We start from the raw sequence: 22,279 nt of genomic DNA on the forward strand, positions 1-22,279 counted from the left end.
ACCACAGGGCACAATTGTTTTGGTGCATGATAAAGTATTGATAGCCTTTGAATTACATTCTATTTTTTCTTTGTTGCTCTTCTGTTAATTTTTATAGTTTCATGTCATTCCATTAAATGCTATATTTATATGCAGTTCAGTTTACATATAGTTGAGTGTTTGTGTGTGTTTACGCGTATGTGTGAATTGTGATTGATTTGTTTTGTGAAGTGGATGTCAAATATTAAAAGGTAGAACATTATTTCCTTCAAAAATATTTGACATTCTTTCAATATTACAATAACATATTTTATGTAACACCTCTCTTCAAATAAATCATCCAAGGTCTGTCTGAAGGATATTGTGAAACAAAACGACAATCGGGTAGGAGCAATTAAGATATCCAGTACTCATGATTTGAAGAGAAGCTTTTAAACAAAGTGAGTGAGATGTAAGTCTAGTATTCTGGATTTTGGGCCACTTGTCGCAAGTGGTAGCAGTAAATATAAGGGGTGCTCAATTTGCTGAAATTAGAATGTAGACCTTGTGGTGGAATGGGGGTGGGGAGGATAGGGGCACTGGCATGATTCTACAAGTAAGAAGGTGACTTAACGAGATGGAAGAATTTCACATTAAGGATGAAAATTTAAAAACAACACCATTGCTGAACTGGTATCCAGCAAAGGTCAGCATGGACGGAGATGAAGGAGAATGGGACGAAGCAACTTGAGACACCGGCAGCAGAATTTTGAATGAAATAAAGTTCCAGTTCAAAAAGAAACTATTGCCCTATTTCTTCTTTACAAGAGATAACTTGCTGTCATAATATCACTCTCCTGCTGCTTTTTAAATTGTATCTGTAACAGTGATTTGTGGCATTATGGCTCAACGTGGCAAATCAATCCATGCTCAAACAAACGTCAAGTATACATAAATTTCACTTAACCCATGGCTTTGCTTTGGTATTTCCTGAGTGGAGCATCAAGGAGGTGGCTCTGTGTGCACCTGTAGGTGGTGTTGCTTGTTCATGTTTTCTGTCAAAGTAGAAATAGTGCTTATATTTGGAGGGTAATCCTCAAGTGGAAACCTGTGGACATGTAAGATAGTGAAAAATAAATCCTGGACAATGTTTATTAGGTCTGGCAGCATTTGTAGAGCTGTCTTTGTTCAATTTGTGCTATTACAGACTTCAGGCTTTTTCCCATTTAAAACCAACATGAATAATTTCCTTGAGGTTAATCAGACATGAGTATAATCATACATTAATCAACATATGGAATTAATTCTTGGGTAGTGTGATGGATACAAAACCATGAGTCACTTAAATTGACTCTAATGAAATGTAAATGAATAAATGAAGATGGATTGAATACTGTCCCAAATTTCCCATTTAACCTTATTCTCTCTCTTTTGTAACCTGAAAGTGCCGCAGTTGTCTTTAGTGTGGCTTGAAGGTTTTGGAGCCTGTTGTTCAATCACTGCCAAAGATTTGAGGGAAAGGGAGAATGAACAAGTTTCCCTCTTTAGACCTCATTTTGAGGCCTGAATTCAGACAGGATTACCAGGTTACAGCTGTAGTTGGCTTACTAGTGACATAACTAATATTCTTTATATCCTTATTTTGGATTCTGATGGAAAATTCTGGAGTTAACAAGAATAGGAGGCCATCTAATTGAGATAAGTATAGTGCTAAAAGGTTTGACAAAGTAGACACTGAGAGGATGTTTCCCCGTATGGGGCAATCGAGAATAAGAGGTGACAATCCTTGTTGGATAAGGGGTAACAGATTTAAAATAGCGAGAAGAAACTATTTTTCAAAGGGTCACAAACCTGTAGAATTCACTACTCCAAAGTGTGTTGGATGTTGGCTCATTGAGTAAATTTAAGGGGAGTGAGAGATTTTTCATTAGCACTGGGTCGAAGAGTTGTGGAGAGGAAAGGAGTTGAGGCTGAGATGAGATCAATGATCATATGCAGCAGGCTCAATGGACTGGATTGCCTACTCTTGCTCTGAGCTCTTTTGTTTATAGTTGCAAAAATCATTGGAAGTGGAATTATTGAAACGGCTTGCATTTATATTTAATCCATGGCTACTAAATGTCTTACCGTACTGTGCAGTTAACAAAGCACTTGTGCAGTGTCTGACTGTTTTTGTGATGTAGGAAATGCAGAAGTCAATTAATGCACAGTACTTTTCCACAAATGGTGTGGTAATGACCGGATAATCTGTTCTTGTATTGATTTGTGGAACAAATATTGACCAGATCACGAGCACTCTGCTCTTGTTTTAATATGGCGTTGTGGGCAGAGAGGGACTCGATATAAATATCTCATCTGAAAGATCCAGCAGTCCATTATTCCTTCTGTGTAGCACTGGTGTGTAAGCTTTGACTTTTTTTTAGCTCGTGCTAAAGGAGGGCCAAAACACCAAAATCCTCATTGTTTAATAACTAAGTAGTGTAACCTCACCAAGATGTTTCTTAACCAGTTATCCATTTTGCATCAAGTTGCTGGCGATTGTTGAAACTATGTATCACGTATGCCACTGAGCAGAAAATCCACTCTGAGCTCTTGTTCCAGATTGTTCACAAGTACCTCCTTTCTCCCATCTCCTTCCCCCTGCTGTGACTGTGGAAGTGCTGTAAATTGGATCAGCATCAGATGCAGCTCAGTAGGAATGAAGACTGTCTCTTGTTGAATAGCTTGTTTAATTCCTCAGGCCTCAACTATTAAGAATGACTAATTAGGCAAGGTTTTTGCAAGTGTCCATTGCCTTTGATAGACTTTTTGTTTGGTTCCACAAAATCAATATCTTCAAGCACAAAAGTTGGACTGTTTCTTAATTCACTCACGAGCTGTGGGCATTGATGGCTGGTCCAGCACTTAATTGCCTTGGCCCAGTGGCCCTTATGTTGCAGTTTGTGTATGTAGACCACAATGCGATGAGGCTGACCCATTTCAAGTTTTAACATAACCCTGAACAAGTCAGGATTGAGAGTGGCAGGGAGGGCACCTTGCAGCTGTTGGTGGTCCCCTGTATCTGCTGTCCTTGTCCTTTTTTGAGATGGAAGTGGTTGTGGGTTTGAAAGGTGTTGTTTAGCGAATCTTTGGCAAATTTCTGTGTCTTCTGATAATACACACTGCTGCTACTGAGCATTGGTGGAGGAAGTGGATCTTTTTGTGGTGCTGATTTTAAAAAGGTTGCTTTGTCTTGGATGGTGTCATGTTTCTTGAGTGTTGGAGCCGCATCCATCCAGGCAAGTGGGGAGTATTTCAGCACACGCTTGATTTGTGCCTTCTAGATGGATGGACAGGTTTTGGGGAGTCAGGAGGTGAGTTGGTCATTGCAGTATTCTTAGCATTTGACCTACTGTTGTAGCTGCGGCATTTTTATTTGTTTGGCTCGTTCACATTCTGATCAATGGTAACCCCCAAGATGTTGATAGTTATGATAATACCGTTAAATATATAGGGGTGGTAGTTCGACTGTCTCTGTCTCTTAATGGAGATGGTCATTGCCTGGCATTTGTGTGGCATGAATATTAGTTTCCACTTTCAATCCAACCTTGAATATTCTTAAGGTCTTACTGCCTTTGGACTTGGACTGCATTGCACATGAATTATGAATGATGCTGAACATTGTGCAATCTTTGGCAAGTATCCCCACTTCTGGCCTTCTGGAGGGAAGATAGTTGATGAAGCAGCTGAAGATGGTTGGGCCTAGGATATTGCCCTTAGGAAATCCTGCAGGAGCACTTGGAGCTGAGATTACTGACCTCTGACAACCACTTCCATCTTCGTTTGTACCAAGTATGACTCCAACCAGTGGAGAGTTATTTTCCTCTGAATCATTGACTCCCGTGCTCTTGCTCGAGTTCTTTTGATATCATACTCTTGTCAACTGCAGCCTTGTTCTCAAGGGCAGTCACTTTCACCGCACCTCAGAATTTTGTCCATATAATGAGGCAATAACTTGAAATTTATTTTTCGCAACCACCAGACATCTCAAAACTACTTCAAGCCAAAAGAGTTACATTGTACTTTGCTCAAAAACTGCATGAATTCATGTAAGACTCTGTTATCTCACTTTTTAGATTAGAATCAGTCTAAACATTATGGCACAGACAGAGAACACAGGGGGCTAACACCAATTGTTACGGTTAACCTGAGCATGTAACTTTTTTTAAAAAGTTGTGATTTACACATGAAAGAAGTGAAACAATCATATTCGAACAGATGAAAGACTGAAAAATACCTTGATTATTTTTTGAATGTATAATTTCAGTTACATCACACTGTAAACTTTTGCTATAAATTCTGTGTCTTATAATTGTGTCCTCCACATCCACCTGATGAAGGAACGGCGCTCCGAAAGCTAGGGTGCTTCCAATTAAACCTGTTGGACTATAACCTGGTGTTGTGATTTTTTATTTTTTAACCTTAAGCCAACAAAGTTATTTTAACATGCAGTCATAGTGTAATGCAAGAAATGTGGCTGTAAAGTAGCACCCAAAGAATTGCGCAAAGTAATCCTGAGCAGGTAATCTGTTTCTTGTGATTGTTGGAGGGATTTAAACGGACATACACGATAACTCCCTGCTCTTCTGCAAATTAGTACCTGAGCTGGCAGAATGGGGCCTCCGTTTAATGTCTCATTTGAAGGAATGCCGCACTTTCTCACTACTGCACTGGATGTTCTGGCCAGGACTTCATCCAAGAACTTTTTTGGTTTAGGTGTGATCATGAATAACGGGGAAGGTTAAAGAACAAGTAACTGGTGAGATGGATTATGTATATTGATGTACTGTTGTTACCTTTAGATTGAATGTCATTTTTCTACAGATTCTAAAGGAACAAAAATCTGAATTTATAAGATCACTGTCAACTTTTACAAATCAATGGCAAGGGCACCAAGTACTTTGCACCACAATATGGGAAGGTCGTTAAGTTTACCAATACAAGGTACAAAGTTTACCAATAGGGTTGTAAAAATCGGACCAAAAACTTTGTTGAGAGAAGATGTAATTAGTTTTCTTGAAGAAAGGAAGCTTGAGGGAATACCTCCATGAATATATTTGCAATTATGTGATGTTTTGATTAAGTAGGATGAATTAGTTTCCTCTGGCAATTGGGCCAACACTCAGAGGACATAGATATAAAATACTTGACAAAATGCTAGGGGGTAAGGAGAAACGTGTTTGCACTCGGTATGATTTAAGATCTGAAATGCACTACTTGAAAGGGTAGTGGAATCAGATTTCAAAAGCAATCAAAGAGCCCTTGAATGCTTGAGGACGAATATGCAGCAAAAACACTGGAGTGAGAATTAAGAGTCATGATCAGTTGAATGGTGGCCTTCTGTGGTGAAAATACCATGACTTTATCTTTTTAGAAGACTCTTTCTTTTTTTTCTCTCTGCATTGCTGATTTCACATTATTACAGTAGACAAAAATATTATTGCAGAACTACTTGGTCAGGGTTGATTTGCAATAAAAGATGGTTCATTTCAAAGAAAGGTGAGACTGTGTAACTGGTAGTGCATGAGTCATGAAAATGTCACCATCGTCAGGGTGGCATGTTTTTTGACATTTTTAAGGATTCTACGTAAAAAGTCTATGTCATACAGGTATTTTACATATACTCTATGTTCTTGTGCTTGAGAACTATTATCACTTTACTGGCATTTTGGAGGAGTCTGGAAGGAGATGCATTATTGCTCAATGAAATTCAATCTGGCTCCTTTTGTGAACATGTTCTCTACACAATGAATTGTATGTTCGAATGGATCGACATTTCAGTCAGCTTGAGGAAGAAAGGAAAAACATCTTTTAATGAATGGTACTGCCTTCAGCAAAGTTAGATAGTTCAAACATGAATGGGATCTAACCTCCCACATTCTTTCCTTCAAAATATTTTCAGTATATTTCTAAACCTTGAGAGTAGTAGACTTTTTTTAAATTGAAGTTTAGAAGACTTTTTTTTTTCTCTGCATTGCTGATTTCACATTATTACAGTAAACGAAAATATTATTGCAGAACTACTTGGTCAGGGTTGATTTGCAATTTTAATTTTAGTATGCATGTGGGCAAGTTTCATGCTTTAAAATGTGATCCGTGCACATCAAAGTTCTGCAGTATTTCTAATGAATGGGCTGCATTATGTGACAAAATCCTTTCTTCATTTGCAAAATGTTCTTGAGCTTCATGCCTTCATCTCTAAGCAACTTTTTAAGATGTGACTTTAAAACCAGGCCCTACCTCTTCAAGTGAATGTCAAACGTACCACTGTGCTGTTGGTCAGAGAGCAGGGAGTTCTGATATTCAGGCCACTGTTGACACGTAACAAATGTCAGCAAAAGAATTGATTTTTTTTTGTGGGATCAATGCTGTGTAATGGTGAACTGCTGTTTTTAATGTATTTTAACAGTGATGAAACTTGATAGCAAAAGAAAATGTACTTTTTAAGTGCTTTGGTATGTTTGGCATGTTTTAAGGACATAGAGATCAAACTGTTTGTAGGGTAAATGCACTGGTCAGTCTTTTGATACAAGTGTATTTTACTGGCTCTGCTGAATAAAGTACTACTTGGGCATGGCCTGGTTTGTCAAGCTGTGGTAAATGAAGCTCAGTAAACAGCTTGAGGGTTGCGGCAATTGCAATGCATGAGTAGTTAGTTAAAGCAGTGGAAATTTGGGAGTTTTCAATCTATTTCCAAAGCAGAAAATTAAACTGCAGATGCTGAAAAGCTGAAATAGAAACTGAGCAACTCTGGATTTAAGGAAATAGTTCTTGAACTAATTGTACTTTCCTGTCAGAATTGTCATTTTGTTGCAGTTATCTTGAAAATGCTTGTTTTTTTTCCCGTGAAATGGAAGTTTGCCCTATTGCACATGCAGCATTTCATAGGACTAGAAGATAGGACTAGGTCATTTGACCCCTGAAGCCTGCTCTACCACTCAGTATAATCGTGGCTTATCATTGAGCTCAATGTTCTAATCCTAATTCTATGCACACTTCCTTTCAGTGACTGGTGGATGAGGATATCCAAGCCTAGCTGGAGATTGCCCCCTCAATTTACATCAATTTAAATAATAATCTGCCTTCGTACTTTTGCTACCAAATTAGATAACCATGCATTGATGCACATTATACTGCATCTATCATGCATTTGTCTCCTCACTCAATCTGTTCAAATCACATAGCAACATTTTGGCATCTACTTCTCGGCTCACTCTTGCACCCAGTTTTGTGTCAGCTGGGAATTTTGAGAGATTACACCTTGTTCCCTCATCTAAATCATTAACATGTATTGTGAATAGTTGGGGTCCTAGTATGCCATACCTATTCAGTCACAGCCTGCTACTCAGAAAGTGAGTTTTTTTTCTATTTTCCTATTGTTTATTTCTTGTTAGCTTAGCAATTTTCTATTCATCTCAAAATGTTACCCCCAATCCTATGCATTTCACTTTTGTGTTTATCTCTTTCGGTGTGACTTTGTCAAAGCCTTTTAAAAGTCCAAATAAACCACTGGCTTTTCCAATCCACTCTACTAGGTATTGCAGTGGATTTCTCTGCAGGATTTCAATTTTGTTAGTCCATTTTGACTTTGTCTGATTTCACCCCTCTTTTCGATGTGCTTGGCTATGAAATCCTTGATCTTCCTCGCTACTGACGTTAGACCTGCTGGTCTACAATTCCCTGTTTACTCTCTACTCTCGAATAATAATTGACTTCGTGTAACAACAGACTTTTGCATTACAAGTTGTAGAATTGGCCTCTTCAGAAAAAGGATCATAAATATCAGTGCACTGGCAGATTGTATTATTCACACATGAACTATGTATTTTAAAGTGATATAATTATGAAAATGCAGAAAACACAAGTAAGAAACAACTTGAATTCAAGAATATTTGAGCTTCTCTTGAAATAGTTCAGGTTTTTAAAATGTGAGTTCTTTGTAATAAAACGTTGATCTCGATTCTACGATAAAGGAATTTTGCTTGTTCACTCCATTGACAACTGCCAGCAAAATGGCTGTGTGCTTTAAAGTCTTCCTTTTTATGTAGAGAACACTGAGCCATTTGATATCTAAGACCTGTAGTACATGAGAGCATTGGAAAATGCATGACTACCTCTGGCAACTCTCCAGACTGACATTGGATGATGCCCTTGGCTGTTTTTGCTTTGGGATCGCCTTCATTTCCACTGAAGGCATTAACCTTTGACATTCAGAATGTGGCCATGTAGTTGAAGTACAAGCAATGTATTTGCTAATTGAGCTGCTGCCACATGCTGTCAATGTTCTCTCTAAAGTGCACAATTGTGTAGTCACAAAGGTGATCAACATGCTCATGCCGATTGTGGTATTGACTTCTCATTCTGGAAGTTGCTGCCATGTACAAAACCCAGCGGTCTGTGTGGAACAAAGGTAAATTGGGGGAGTGCTGCATGCTGTAGCTGTAACATTGATGTGGCACTGTGTGGTCTGCCCCTTCGATTATTTTATGTTGGCAACCATGAGCTGTTTGCCTTTCTATCTGAGGTAAATAGCATGAAAAACCAGAGATACTATTCGTATCCAAGTACCAAGCAAGCTAAGTGCCATAAAATGCATTCTGTGCAGATGCATGAGGTACTCATGTATTTGTGTGTGCAGTAACCTGGCAGAAACATTATGATGCAAGGTGGCCCTGATTCCAAAGTGCAGAGAAATCTGAAGCATGCTTAGCTATTTTGAGACTTTTGTTTTTGCTGTTGCTGACATCCAGTGATGAAGTGCAGAGATGGCTGCTGTCCGTGGACCATGCAGTGAAGAGTTTGGTGAACTGAGCTTAAAACTGAGGTCTGAAGAAGTATGAATCCGCAAGGTAGTTGCTCAGACGGTCTTGTTGGGAATTGGCATCATTTAGTTTCTTGGCAGTAGTCTGAAGAATCATGAGCTCCATACAAATAAGGTGAAATTAGCTTATAATGAATTAAAAATGTCTGGAAACAAAATATTTGCTTATTAGAGATTTAAAACTTTGAGGGAAAATCAGAACCTTTTTTCTTTTGACTGGAAGAAGCAGATGACTTATTTCCCTTAACTATATTTTCCCCAACTTTCTTGTCATTGCTCACTCAAATCAAGGGCTGGAAAGAGCCATGCAAAAATTAAGATTTAAATCATTATGTACAAAATAAAGATTGAGAAAGAACGTGGGGTTACAAGAGTAGGAGGTAAGACAGGTGAACCAAAAACAACTTAACTCTCCAATATGAATTAAACTTGCAAGCATGAGACTCCCCATAATTAACAGTACAGCTTGACAGTAGTTCTAACTGATGACATAACTAAATTATGCCTGAAAGCATCAACTTACTGCAGTCCCCATTGATTTTAAAAAAACATTCTGATAGGCTCACACTGATTTCAGTGGTCATGTATGTTTAAAGCTCAAGAGTATCTGAGCTCCATAACATCCCTGAGGAACTCCTGCAGGGTAGTATTTTTTGGCTCATCTACCTTCAGCTGCTTTGTTAGTGACTTGCTCTTAGTGATCAGGTCAGAGGTAGGAAAGTTCACTGACTGTGTACAATGTTCAGCACGATTCCTGACTTCTCAGGTACTGAAGTAGTCCATGTTCAATTGCAGCAAGACCTGGACAATATTCAGGTTTCAACTAACAAGTGGCACGTAACATTTGTGCCACACAAATGACAGACCATTAACATCTGCAACAAGAGAGCATCTAACCATCACCCATGGACCTTTTTATAGCATTGCAATCACTGAATCCGCCACTCAATACCTCAGGGTTAGTGTTGATCAGAGACTGAACTGGACTTGCTGCAAATATTGTGGCTACAACAGGTCAGAGGCTAAGAATCCTACAGTGAATTAACCTGCCTCCTCACTCTCCTGAGTATGTCCATCATTTGCAATGCTCAAGCTGAGTGTGATGGAAAACTCACTTGCCTGGATAAGTGCAACTCAAAAAATACTCGACTAGACATCATCAAGGACAAAGAAGTCTGCTTGATTCGCACCATGTCCAGAAGTGTTCACTCCCTCCAAACCCATTCTCATTAGCCACTATCTGCATGATGCTGTACAGAAATTCACCAAGGCAACTTAGTCATGGATTTTGAAGGTGTTGTCTATTTCCAACTAGAAGGACAAGGGCAGCAGATACATGAGTACACCGACCATGTGCAGTTTCTTCTCCAAGCTACTGACCATCCAGACTTGGAAATGTATCGCCGTTTCTTTACTACCACTAGGTCAAAACTGTGGAGCACTCTCTCCCTAGTCTACCCACACAAATTGGACTGCAGTTTTTCAAGATGATAGCCCATCACCAACATTTTGAGGGCAACTAGAGATGGCAAATAATTTATAGGTCAGCTTTTAATGAAAAAGAAACCTTGGAACTGTAACCTTTGTGTTGTTTAACAGCAAATGAGGGCTCCACAATTTACTGTTTCATTTATTCCAAGATACTGGTAATTACTGTGAGTTTAATTTACATAATACAAAATGAGGGCTGTAATGTGGTAAAGGTCACCAACTGTTGACCTGGAGATCACCTCAGTTGGAATTATGCACTTAGAAATAGAGATTGGACAAAATACAAGGTAAAAGAAGTTCTCTGAAAATCAGGCAGTCTGAATGTGAACTATTTACTACCACTTGAGCTATCAAGGGATCAAGTGCAGTCCATCATTGCTTGACCTACTTTTGTTATACCTAATCAAAAGTGAAACCATTCAAAATGAAATTACTGTAGATGCTGGAAATTGAAGACAAATTCAAAAATGTTAAACACTGAAGTTAGGCAACAACTGTACAGAGAGAAATCAAGTTAACATGTCCGATTTTAATGCTGTGAAAATGGCTTTGGGTCATTGGAAATCTTCCTCTGTGGCTGTGATGACCTATTAACAGAATCTAATTAAACTGGAAATGTATCTGCATTGTCTGTATAGATTGTCTTCTGGCCCCTTGTGCATTCCCAGCCTTCATTGCTCCACTGTACCTCAGTTACCACAACATCACCATTTGAAAGCTAACATGACACCTCTCCAACCATGTTTCTTTTCAAAGCTACTTATTCTGAATCATAGAATCCCTACAGTGTAGAAACGGGCCCTTTTGGCCCAGCAAGTTCACACAGAACCTCCGAAGAATAACTCACCCTGATCCATTCCCTTACCCTACTACTCTATGTTTACCCCTTATTAATGTACCTAACCTACACATCTCTGAACACTCTCAGCAATTTAGCATGGTCAATTCACCTACCCTACACATCTTTGGTGTGTGGAAGGAAACCGGAGCACCTGGAGGAAACCCGCACAGACATGGGGAGAATGTGCAAACTCTGCACAGTCACCCGAGGCTGGAATTGAACCTAGGTCCCCGATGCTGTGAGGTAGCAGTGCTAACCATTGTGCCGCCTCCCACTACTGATCAAGGTTGTCATTAACCTAATATCTTTTTTTTCTGGTCGGTTGTTATATTTTGTTTTATTACACTTTTTTTGGCAAAATATCTTGGTTCATTACACTATATTACATGCCATCTTTAATATGATTTGTTGTTTGATCAGTCCTGTATGATTGTAAACAAATTTACCTGATTTTAGTTTTCACTTCTGTAGTAGCATCAGAAGCAATGGCTGACTGCTCCTAGCTAAACTGATTCTAGCTAGTTTTGTGTATTCTCTAACCATAAGACAACAATGACTTACACCGTCTTAAATCTAGTCATGACTTGTATGGGATTTGGGTGTGATCTGGAGCGCGGAATGTTTACTTGGGTAAGGTACCTCGTGAGATAGCCATCTGTGAAACCATACACCAGTGAGGAATTTGGTATTTTCAGGAGAAGCAATGGTATAGGAAGATAATTGCAAAAAGAAGAATTAAAGAATGGTCCTCTTCTGCAACATTTTAGACTTTAAAATAGAGTACTGCTTAAATGTGATACAAATTGACTTGAGCATGCATGCAGCTGTTCTATGACATCCTGTATTACTATTGTTGTAGAATTTCAAATGGCCACAGAACCCTGGCTTAACTTACTTTCACTTTGTTTTTGATGAATACCTTCTTTAGCAAAATACCAACAATTAAACAAAGCTTTGCTTTTTTTTCTGTGTCTCTACTTATAGTTTTAAATCTTTTTCTTCCCCACCTGCTTATATTCGCACTCCTGTTTTAACCCCTTCTCCATTGCAACAAATAGTACACAACTATCATGCTTCAATTCAATAGATCAAAATGAAAGAATCCATTTTCCCACGTGGCCTTGAGTGAAAAGGAGGTGGTAGTAAGTTTCCAAATAAATGTCTTGACCCGAAGACCAAGGACAATTCCATATAAAGTACATATGCTAACAAAGCTTCAAAAAGATGACAGGATGTATGCTGTGAGTGTGAAGATGAAGCAGATGCTGTTTCAAGTTCTTCGAGATCTTGAGATGGGAGATTGGGACTCAGGTTTCAATCAGTTTTTCTGTGGCCTTGGCATGAGGGAAATTTTTGCCATCCTGGAGTTCTCTGTATTTGGCTGTTTTCTTAAGTTGCTTATTTGCTGAGTGCGTCATTTGAGAGAAGGCGCAAGGAGAGATACATAGAATAGAATCCCGACAGTGTGGAAACAGGCTCTTTGGCCCAAGATATAGAGCAGACCATTCTCATTCCTTTGGCTGCTCAACTGTTTGTCTTTCTCTGGGCTCCATCTGCACTGACTGATTACCTTCCCTCACCCCATTCTCTGCATAGATACCAACCTTTTACTCATTTCAATTATTTCTGAAGAAGGGTCACTGGACCCAAAACATCAGTTTTTTGGGTTTCAGCCTCTCTGGATGGTAGCTAATTTGCATTCTGTACGATAGACAGCAATCTAGTAAATGGTCAATTTATCTGTGTTTGGTGGGTTCGGGTTATAGAGTCCTAAAGTCATATGGAAACTGATGCTTCCAAATACCCCTCAGTATTTTATAAACTTCTATCGGGTCCCCATTCATTCTCCTATGCTCCAGTGAAATAAGTCCCAGCCTATCTGGCCTCCTTTCTTTTATAACTCAAACCTTCCATATCCAGCAATGTCCTGGTAAATCTCTCCTGAGCCTTTTCTAGCTTTGTAATGCCCGAAACGTCGATTCTCCTGTTCCTTGGATGCTGCCTGATCTGCTGCGCTTTTCCAGCAACACATTTCTAGCTTTGTAATATCCTTCCTAGAACTGACTGACCAGAACTGGATACGATATCCCAGAAGAGGCCTCACCAATGTCCTGTGTAACTTCAGCATGACTTCTCTACTTCTATACCCAAAGGACTGAACAATGAAGGTAAACACGCCAAGCATCTTTTTTTAACTACTTGAGGAATAATTATTGGCCAGAAAAGCAGAATGTCTCTCAAATAGAGCCTCTGTTTAACCACTCCTCTGAAGGATGGTCCTTCCAACAAATACAACCTTTCCTCAGTGATGCAATGGAGTGTTAGAATATATGAAATCCTCAGATTTTTTGATAGGAACTTGAATTTTGATCTTTTTGATTCCAAACTTGGAAGGCTATGAGCAATACCAATAGTTGTATTTTGACCATAACGAATCAAGCCCTACAGTTTGATTCCTGGGCAACGATGATTTTTATTTTGGTTATGACAGGGAATTGGTTGAAGTTTTTCAGAGCTGGTGAAGGGGAGTTGTCAAAACTTACTGCTGCATGTCAAAAATCTGGGCTCTGTTTGCCTGCGGTTGAATGCTATTTTCTGTGATTTAAAGGCACTGTATCATGAGCTGTTTCTGAACAATATCTTGCTGACATCAGGTTGAGCTTCAGGCCTGAAGAATGCAAACATGGAGAAAATCCACAAGAAAGGATTCAAGACCTTGAGAGGAGGAGGATAAGATATTTGAACACAGTAACAAGAATGCCCAAGATGCATTGCAGAGAATTGTGGCTGTATGTAGTGATACTACAGTTTCTGAACAGAATGGAGGCCATCGTGTAATGCTCTGGATCTTAATTACACTCCAAGATCATATTTACCGAAGCTGACTGGAATTGATTTTCCACACAATATTTATGCAACAATTCTCAAGTGCATTTTGCTGAAGAAATGACTGTGTGCAAATTTATTAAAGGTTTCTGTAGATTTGGACATGAGGTTGATTTGCAGACACGCTTTTTGTTTGGAGCGATATCTAAATAAATGTATGGTTCCCCCTGCCCTGTCTCAATCTCTGGACATAAGTGTAATGAAATTAAAAGTAGAAGGATCCACTGGATTCTCGGTCAAACTATAAAAGTTGGTTTGAAATACTTTTAACAGACCCTCACTGGAAAGAGATGGGGTTTTAAATTTAATGTACTCTGTCACTATTTGTAGAGGTGAAATTTGCATATTTCCATGAGGAATTTAAAATGATGACCTATCCTTCCTTTGATGTTTAAAGTCTCAATTTTCCAATAACTTTTGTAAATTTCCTAAACTTAATTTTTCCCACAATTGTCAACTGCTTAACATTTAAAGGAACCAAAAATGACATGGTCTTACACATGAGTGTCAATCTATCTCTGGTAGTGGATATCAGTTCTTTTGTGCTTAACATCCTAAAGATTAATTATTCTTGTGTAATTGTTGCAAGTTCAACGATGCAGGTGATTATCAAAAAAAATTACTTGACTTTCTAAATGGATGGATGGATACGTGATGTCTTTAAATGAGTGTAGAGTGATTATCCAGTCTAGTGTTCCATATGTGTTCCACCACCTCAGTTGGATTCCACTCTTGTAATTCACTTAATCGCTGTCTGTGGTGTCAGTTTGACCCATCAAAAGTATTTCACAGAATTCAGTGACAAAGAGGTAGGTGTTCTTCAAACTTGTGAATGTGGCCTTTGTCACATGAGTTTTGTATGTGTGAAGCTTTACTGGTTGGACCATGAGTATATCTAATATTTGTGTAATAGCCATGCAGGCCTTCAATAGGGGAGCTCCAAACCAGTAGCCTGCGAGGAACTGCTTAGATGAAGTTGTAGCAACTATGTATGCATTAGGATATGATGTGAAATTCCTGTTTCAACAAAGGCTTTCACGTCTTTCAAGTTAAGTCAAGGTTACCAAGTAGGGTCTTGCTCTTGTTCCTTGCACGTGCAATGTATACATCTATGGGGTCAATGTGTATTTGCAGATACGTTTATTTTGTTCCAAAAGCATACAGTCTACAGATGGTCAGTCCATGTGATATTCTCCCCATGTCTGCGTGGGTTTCCTCCGGGTGCTCCGGTTTCCTCCCACAGTCCAAAGATGTGCAGGTCAGGTGAATTAGCCATGCTAAATTGCCCGTAATGTTAGGTAAGGGGTAAATGTAGGGGTATGGGTGGGTTGCGCTTCGGCGGGGCGGTGTGGACTTGTTGGGCCGAAGGGCCTGTTTCCACACTGTAAGTAATCTTAAAAAAAAGTAAGCAAATTGAAGTGACCTGTTGCAGGGATTTTATTTAAGTTTGTTTTAATTTTTAAATTGGACTCCAAATTAATTATGTTTGCACTTACTGCTATTACGTGTACATTTAAAATTTATAGACATTGCACAGAATTCAGATTAGCCATCAAGCCTACAGGCTGCACTGTGACACACATTTTTGATGATCTAAAATGAATATGTATCATCTGTGACCCCTGTCCAAGTGTCCTTGCACATACACATTCTTAGCACTTGGTGGCCCTGCAGCAATTGACTTGTAATCAAAAGGTTGAATATTACCCTGAATCTCAAATTTTTCATGGTATTTTATACTGCAAAGTTATTGCTGTCATGTGTATTTTCTTAGCCATGTAAAGCCATTTAAACACTAATCAGTGTTGTCTAATTTCTGCTCACATTTTCTTATCACCAGTATAAAATTTGCTATGCACAAATGAAACCATGATGTGAAGGTGCCACTGTTGGACTGGGGTGGACAAAAATTTAAAACCACACAACATCAGGTATTGTCCAACAGGTTTATTTGGAAGTACAAGCTTTCGGAGTGCTGTTCCTTCATCAGGTAGCTAGTGGGACAGGATCGTAGGACACAGAATTTATAGTAAAAGATCAAAGAGTCATACAACTGACTCGATCTATTGAACAAACCTAGATTGGTGTTAACCTGCAACCCATTCTAAGTGGTTAAGATTTCGATTCATTAATATGTAAATCCCAGAACTTTCTTCAAGTCACATTCCCAGTTAATTTAAGGTTTTATACAAAAACAAGTGCCATCTCAGTTCAGACAGTGCATTAAAATTGTGAGGTCAGAGTCTGTATCCCAAACGTGAGTCAGACTGGTTCTGTTGCCAAAGTAGAAATTTATAAAATGTCACCTGGACTGACTGTGCTTTTGGAACAAAGTAGAATGTACCTGCAAATGCAAATTTACCCCGTAGACTTTCATGTGTGTGCGCATATATGCATGAGTGTTTGTGCGTGTGCTCGAGTGTGGCTGAGTATATGCCTGTGAGAGTGTCGGGGGGAGGGTAGGCAGTGTGTGTATAGTGTAGTAGGGTCATCTGCAGTTTGACATGAATCCAAGATCCTGGTTGGGTACAGAATGTGGCTATCCGCGTCTGCTTGGCAACTCTGCGTTTATTGCGTATCCTGAAGTCTGCCTTTGGAGGACGGGCACCTGAAGATCCAAGGCTGAATGCCCTTGACTGCTAAAGTGTTTGCAAGAAGTAATTCGGTGAGACCAAGCAGGCGCTACAACAACGGATGAATGGACACTGTGCAACAATTGCCAGACAGGGATGTTCCCTCCCCAGTCAGGGAACACATCAGCGGTTAAGGACATTTTGGCCTTGGGTCTTCGGGTGACTGTCCTCCAAGGCAGTCTCCGAGATACGCAATAATGCAGAATTACCGAGTAAGGTCTTGCTCTTGTTCCTTGCACGCGCACACGTATACATCTATGGGGTCAATGTGTATTTGCAGATACGTTCTAAAAGCATACAGTCTACAGACGGTCAGTCCATGTGATATTTTATGAATTCCTACTTTGGAAATAGAACCGGTCTGACTGAAGAATACAGACATATTCTAATCTCACACCTTCAAAGCATTGTCTGAGCTGAGATGTCACCTTTCTTTCTAAAGCCTAAAGTTATCTCCAGGAATGTGACTTGAAAGAAGTTCTGGGGTTTACATAGTAATCAATTGAAACCATCATCCCCATTCCAAGTGATTAAAGACTTAACAGCAATCTTGTAAAACTTAATGCCAAAACCACAAACTCAGCTTGCACTTGATGCAATTTGCATTGACATTTCTTGATCGATTATGCTGCTTTGGTTGACTTTGGATGACCCCAGTGCAAAGTACTGGAAACTCCCAAGCCCTGACTTTTTTTTTCCCAATTAGATAAAAGCCTGAAATATTTTTCGATTGTCTTGAGTCTCTCCACTTTTTTTTACCCCCCACCCCAAATCAGACAGCACAAGTAAGTAAAGATTAAACAATTGAATTGAAAATCATATTTAACTTGGCCTTTATAGGTAGGGTTGTTGTGATCTAAGACCTGATAATGGCCTAAGATTTTACAGGGTATAATACTATTGCTTTCAGAGGTATAATTTGTCTTTGTTTCAATCTTTCTTCATTAAAACCGAGGTGATGTTTCTCTCTGTCTCTGTTTCTGTGTCTCTCTCACCTAAAAGTGTCTCTCTTATTACATTAGATTAGATTACTTAGTGTGGAAACAGGCCCTTTGCCCAACAAGTCCATACCGACCCACCGAAGCGCAACCCACCCATACCCTTACATTTACCCCTTCACCTAACACTGCAGGCAATTTAACATGGCCAATTCACCTGACTTGCACATCTTTGGACTGTGGGAGGAAACCTGAGCACCCAGAGGAAACCCACGCAGACATGGGGAGAATGTGCAAACATCACGCAGTCAGTCGCCTGAGGCAGAAATTGAACCTGGGTCTCTGGCGCTGTGAGGCAGCAGTGCTAGCCACTATATTGAAGCAGTTGCTATTTAGTAGTTGAATAATCAATTATCCTGTTAAGTTTTCCAGTAGAGTTGAACTTATACCAATTCTTTTTGTTGCTATTTTAACTGTAGTGTAAGAATAAAGTGAGTTTTGCTTAAAGCCAAGTACTGTGTAACCAATCAAATTATGTCTGGAACACAGCACCATACCTTTGCCTTCAAATAAGATAAAAGTTAGTGTTTAAGCTACCTCCTTGATATACTTGAAGGAAACCTGGTCTGGTCTATTGCAAGAGGTGATGGTTGTATTATTAACATTTGCCATCATAACTATGAAACTGGCTCGTGTTTTGGAATCTGTCCATGCATAGTTAAATCAGGAAACCCCAAAGTTGTCAGTAATTCTATAGTTCTCCATACAGTATGTTGTTGAAGATCCTAAGATTTGGGAGTACGTTTGGAATCACTGAATAGATAAGAATTTATCTTTTACAGTATCTAAGATAAAAAAGAACAATTAACACCTTGTTCAATGAGGTGTTATCTGGGTTTTAACATTTGTACTGGGAACATTCTATTGGTAGAATGCCAATTTAATTAAGTTTAATTTAGCTTCACCTTGACTTGAGTGAAAGTCTCAGTCAGTAACATACACCCTGGTATGAATGTCATTTAAATGGGAAGGGTAGCAGTGTATTTGTCTTTGTTGACTGAAAAATCTGTAAAGTGATTGGCCGCTAAGACTGTTGCTGTATGTTTTCTGATTCCCTTGACTGGATGCCTGAGTGAAACATTTCGGGAAAGGGAAAATCCACATCACAGTAATCATGAGTTCTTCCTCAAGATTGGTTTTGCTTCTAACGTTGAAATCTAGGCCAATGTTTGCTGTGACAACTTTTGTTATTCAACTCTCCCTTCTTATTTGTACAAATGTTACGTGGACCTAAGGTGCTTGGAACATTAACATATAATATCGATTCAGTGAATAGAACTCTGTTTTAATTAACTTGACATGCACTTCAAAGGTTCAATTTAATCTTTATTTTACATTACTCAGACCAGGTTCTTTTAATAACACTCTTTCAAAGATTTGTCTTTTTTTTTGACATCTAAGCCTGTCTTTCAGCAGTGTTTTCCATGGCAACTGACTGCAAGTTTCCCTTCCACAAAGTGTCTCTGAGCAACAGAGGCGACAGCCAAAAATCACTCTGCTTCCGAAGAGGTGGATTTGTTCAGTGTAGTACCTTTTGAACATTGTTATAATGCCAGTTCAGTATTTGACTTGCCATGCAGTAATATCTGTGAATTTAAATTTGGTGACACTGAACCTAGAGAAGATTGGATTTACCACAAGCAGTGTTTTTTCTGTGTTTTTGAAGGCAGTAGCTCCAGAGGAAACACATTAATTTATTTTTCTCAGAAAAATCTGTGACTAGTTTTTCACTCATTGGTAATTTTGAATTGTCAAGCTCAAAATTTAAGCTTGAGAGTACCTGCGTGCGTGGCCAGTTCTGCTGCATTATAAGTGACTTTTTAAAATTTGTTCTTGGGAAGGTCAGAATTTACTAGCTACCCTCCAATTTCCCTTCATGATGGCAGTGATACACAGCTGCAGTGCATATGCCATGATGGCATTCTATTTTGATGAAGCAAATGTAATATAGTTTGAAGTGAAGGTAGGATTTGTAACTTGGGGAAGTTGCAGATGGGAGATTTCCCATGCATCTGCTGGCCTGTATGTGGCACAGTCCATGAGTTTGGAAAGTGCTGTTGAAGGAGTCTTGATGAGTTGCTGCAGTGCATCATGTGTAGAAGACACACAGCTGCCACGTTACACCAATAGTGGTTGGGTTGATGATCAAGTGAACTACTTTATCCTGAATGACATCTAGTTTCTTGAGTGTTCTTGCAGCAGCATCCACCTGGGCAAGTGGGGAATATTTAGTCAGTAGAGCTAAAGTCAGCATACTAGTGAGAAATTAACTCTGCTCAGAATATCAAGATAGAAGATCAGTATGGGTGATGATAAACAGCAAAAGGAATGATGCTGTCAGATGAGAGCAACATACAGCCCTCTGAACTGTAGTTAAACTGTAATATATTAATGAAAAATAGAGGCTTGTAAGAGATATTGAAATAATCATCAATAACTTTAATGTAGATTGAACAAATTAATTTAGAAATGAATACCTGGAAGATACATTTTGCAGTCTGTTTGGGACATTTTTTTTTCAAAGCAGTATGTTCTATAACCAACCTTTGAGTAAGGCTATGTTAGACATTTTAGCGTGCCACAAGATTTGATTCATTTAATAACCCCCTGAAGAACCCTCTGGAAAAGTGAGCAGAGTGTCACTGGGTCAAAATCATGAAACATTGTGGATGTACTTGGACCAAATAGACTGCAGCAGTGCAAGAAGGCAGCTCACCACCACCTTCTCAATGATGATTGGAGATGGCAGTAAGTGCTGAACCAGCCAGCCATGTCCATATTCTATGAGTGAAGGAATGAAATTGACAGAATTTCACATTTCATTATGGGATGAGGAATGTGGGTCTAAAACTAGTGTCTTAAAGTTTTTAAACAAAGGCAGTTACAAGAGTATGAAGAGAGTTGATAAATGGGTACCCAATGGACATAGTCCACTGATTTCTCAACAACAAACCCAAACAAGCAGACAAAACACATCCAGAAACCCTCGGCACTCTTCCCCTACATCCAAGATATCTCGGACATGACTGCCAGACTACTCGGACCCCTTGGCGTCGTGGTAGCCCACAAACCCACCAACACATTAAAGAACAGGAAATGACATCAACAACCCAAAGAAACCCAAACATCTAAATAGAAAGCAGGAATTATCAGCAGTGCTTTGCCCGGAGGTCCACTGAAGATGTTATCTAGTAGGGTGATGAAACATCTGGAAATGAACCTTCCAGCTCAGCAAGCAAACCTACATCCAGAACGTTTGAATGTCTGAGAATCATCCCCAAAAACATTCAAAAGGAAAAGGGAATGAGGGACTTAGAACAACTTTTGGTCAGTGCCTTTTGGTTGGGAGGTCATGTTGCAGCTGTACAGGACGTTCGTTCAATCACTTCAACTCTGGCACATTAGTCTTTGGCTTTTTTTACCTTGAGTTATGGAGATGAGGGCATTTCAATGCAGTTGAGGCTGAGTACATGGATTGATATCATCAAATGGGGTGGTGGATGGGCTGAGTCAGGAAATGGATTTAAAAACATAATGAAGTGAACAACAATCTTACTGATTGACAAAATAGGCTTGAGGCAATGAATGGCCTATGCCTGTCCCAATTTCTTATCTTATGATTCCTCGTTTGTACTTTCAGCAACATTAGACCAGCCTTGAGGATTCGGGAAGTGATGAACAATGGTGATGAACAATTCCCAGACTTTGTGTGTGCCAGGAAACAAAATTGAGGGTGAAAATGGTTGAACATCAAGGGACGAAGTGTGGGAAATGTTTAAACAAAGCCCTACACTATTTCCCCCAGGCATTTTTTGTACAGAGGAAAAAAAGTAAGGAAGAGTCCATACAGGTGTTAGCACTAAGCCCAAGCTCCATGGCAGCCACTGTTGCTTCAAAGCTCTCAACCCTAAAATCTTGTCACCTGCTTCAGGTTGCAAGAAATGACCGATGTTCTGGGAAGCCCTGATGTAGGAAGACAAAGGTGGCAGTTGGTTGGAAACACCCACCATCTGCATATTTTCTTTGAAGCCACTCGTTATACCGACTGGGAAGTATAATACTATTCCTTCACCATTGTTGGGTGAAAGTTTTGGCTCCCCTTTCTGAAAGTGGTGTGGATGAACTGCAGAGATTCTTGAAGGCAGCTCACTGCTTCCTTAACCTCGAGTAATTAAGAATGGCTAACAAATGTTGGCCTAGCTGGTGACTGCCATATTTTCTGAAAGAATAAAGAAAACCAGATCTGCTGGTGTCCCCCATGGGTCCCTGGATCCCTGGTCAATACTTAAATCTCAATTAACTTCGGAAGAACAGATTATCTGGCCACCATACACTTTTATTTGGAGGGTGGGGTTAGGTGAGAGTGGAGTTTGCTGCACACAAATCTATATTTCTTTATAGCTCAATGGTGACTACTCTCCAGAAGTATTTAATTGGCTGTAAAGAGCTTTGTGTCCAGTCGACCATTAGATACAAGAGCAAAATTAGGCCAATTGACTAATTGAATCTGCTGTGCCATTTGATCATAGCTGATGGTTTCTCAACCCCATTCTCTTGCCTTTTCCTCATAACCTTTGATTCCCTTTATTTATCAAGGACCCATCTATCTCTG

General features: G+C 39.4%; 1 protein-coding gene across 8 annotated transcripts in view; it reads left to right on the forward strand.

Moving 5' to 3' along the window:
- Positions 1 to 22,279, forward strand: part of plekha7b (pleckstrin homology domain containing, family A member 7b) — a 470,220-nt gene that overhangs the window by 11,778 nt on the left and 436,163 nt on the right. The window lies entirely within an intron of this gene.

This window comes from Chiloscyllium plagiosum, chromosome 16 (assembly GCF_004010195.1).
Source record: "Chiloscyllium plagiosum isolate BGI_BamShark_2017 chromosome 16, ASM401019v2, whole genome shotgun sequence".
Classification (NCBI taxonomy): domain Eukaryota; kingdom Metazoa; phylum Chordata; class Chondrichthyes; order Orectolobiformes; family Hemiscylliidae; genus Chiloscyllium; species Chiloscyllium plagiosum.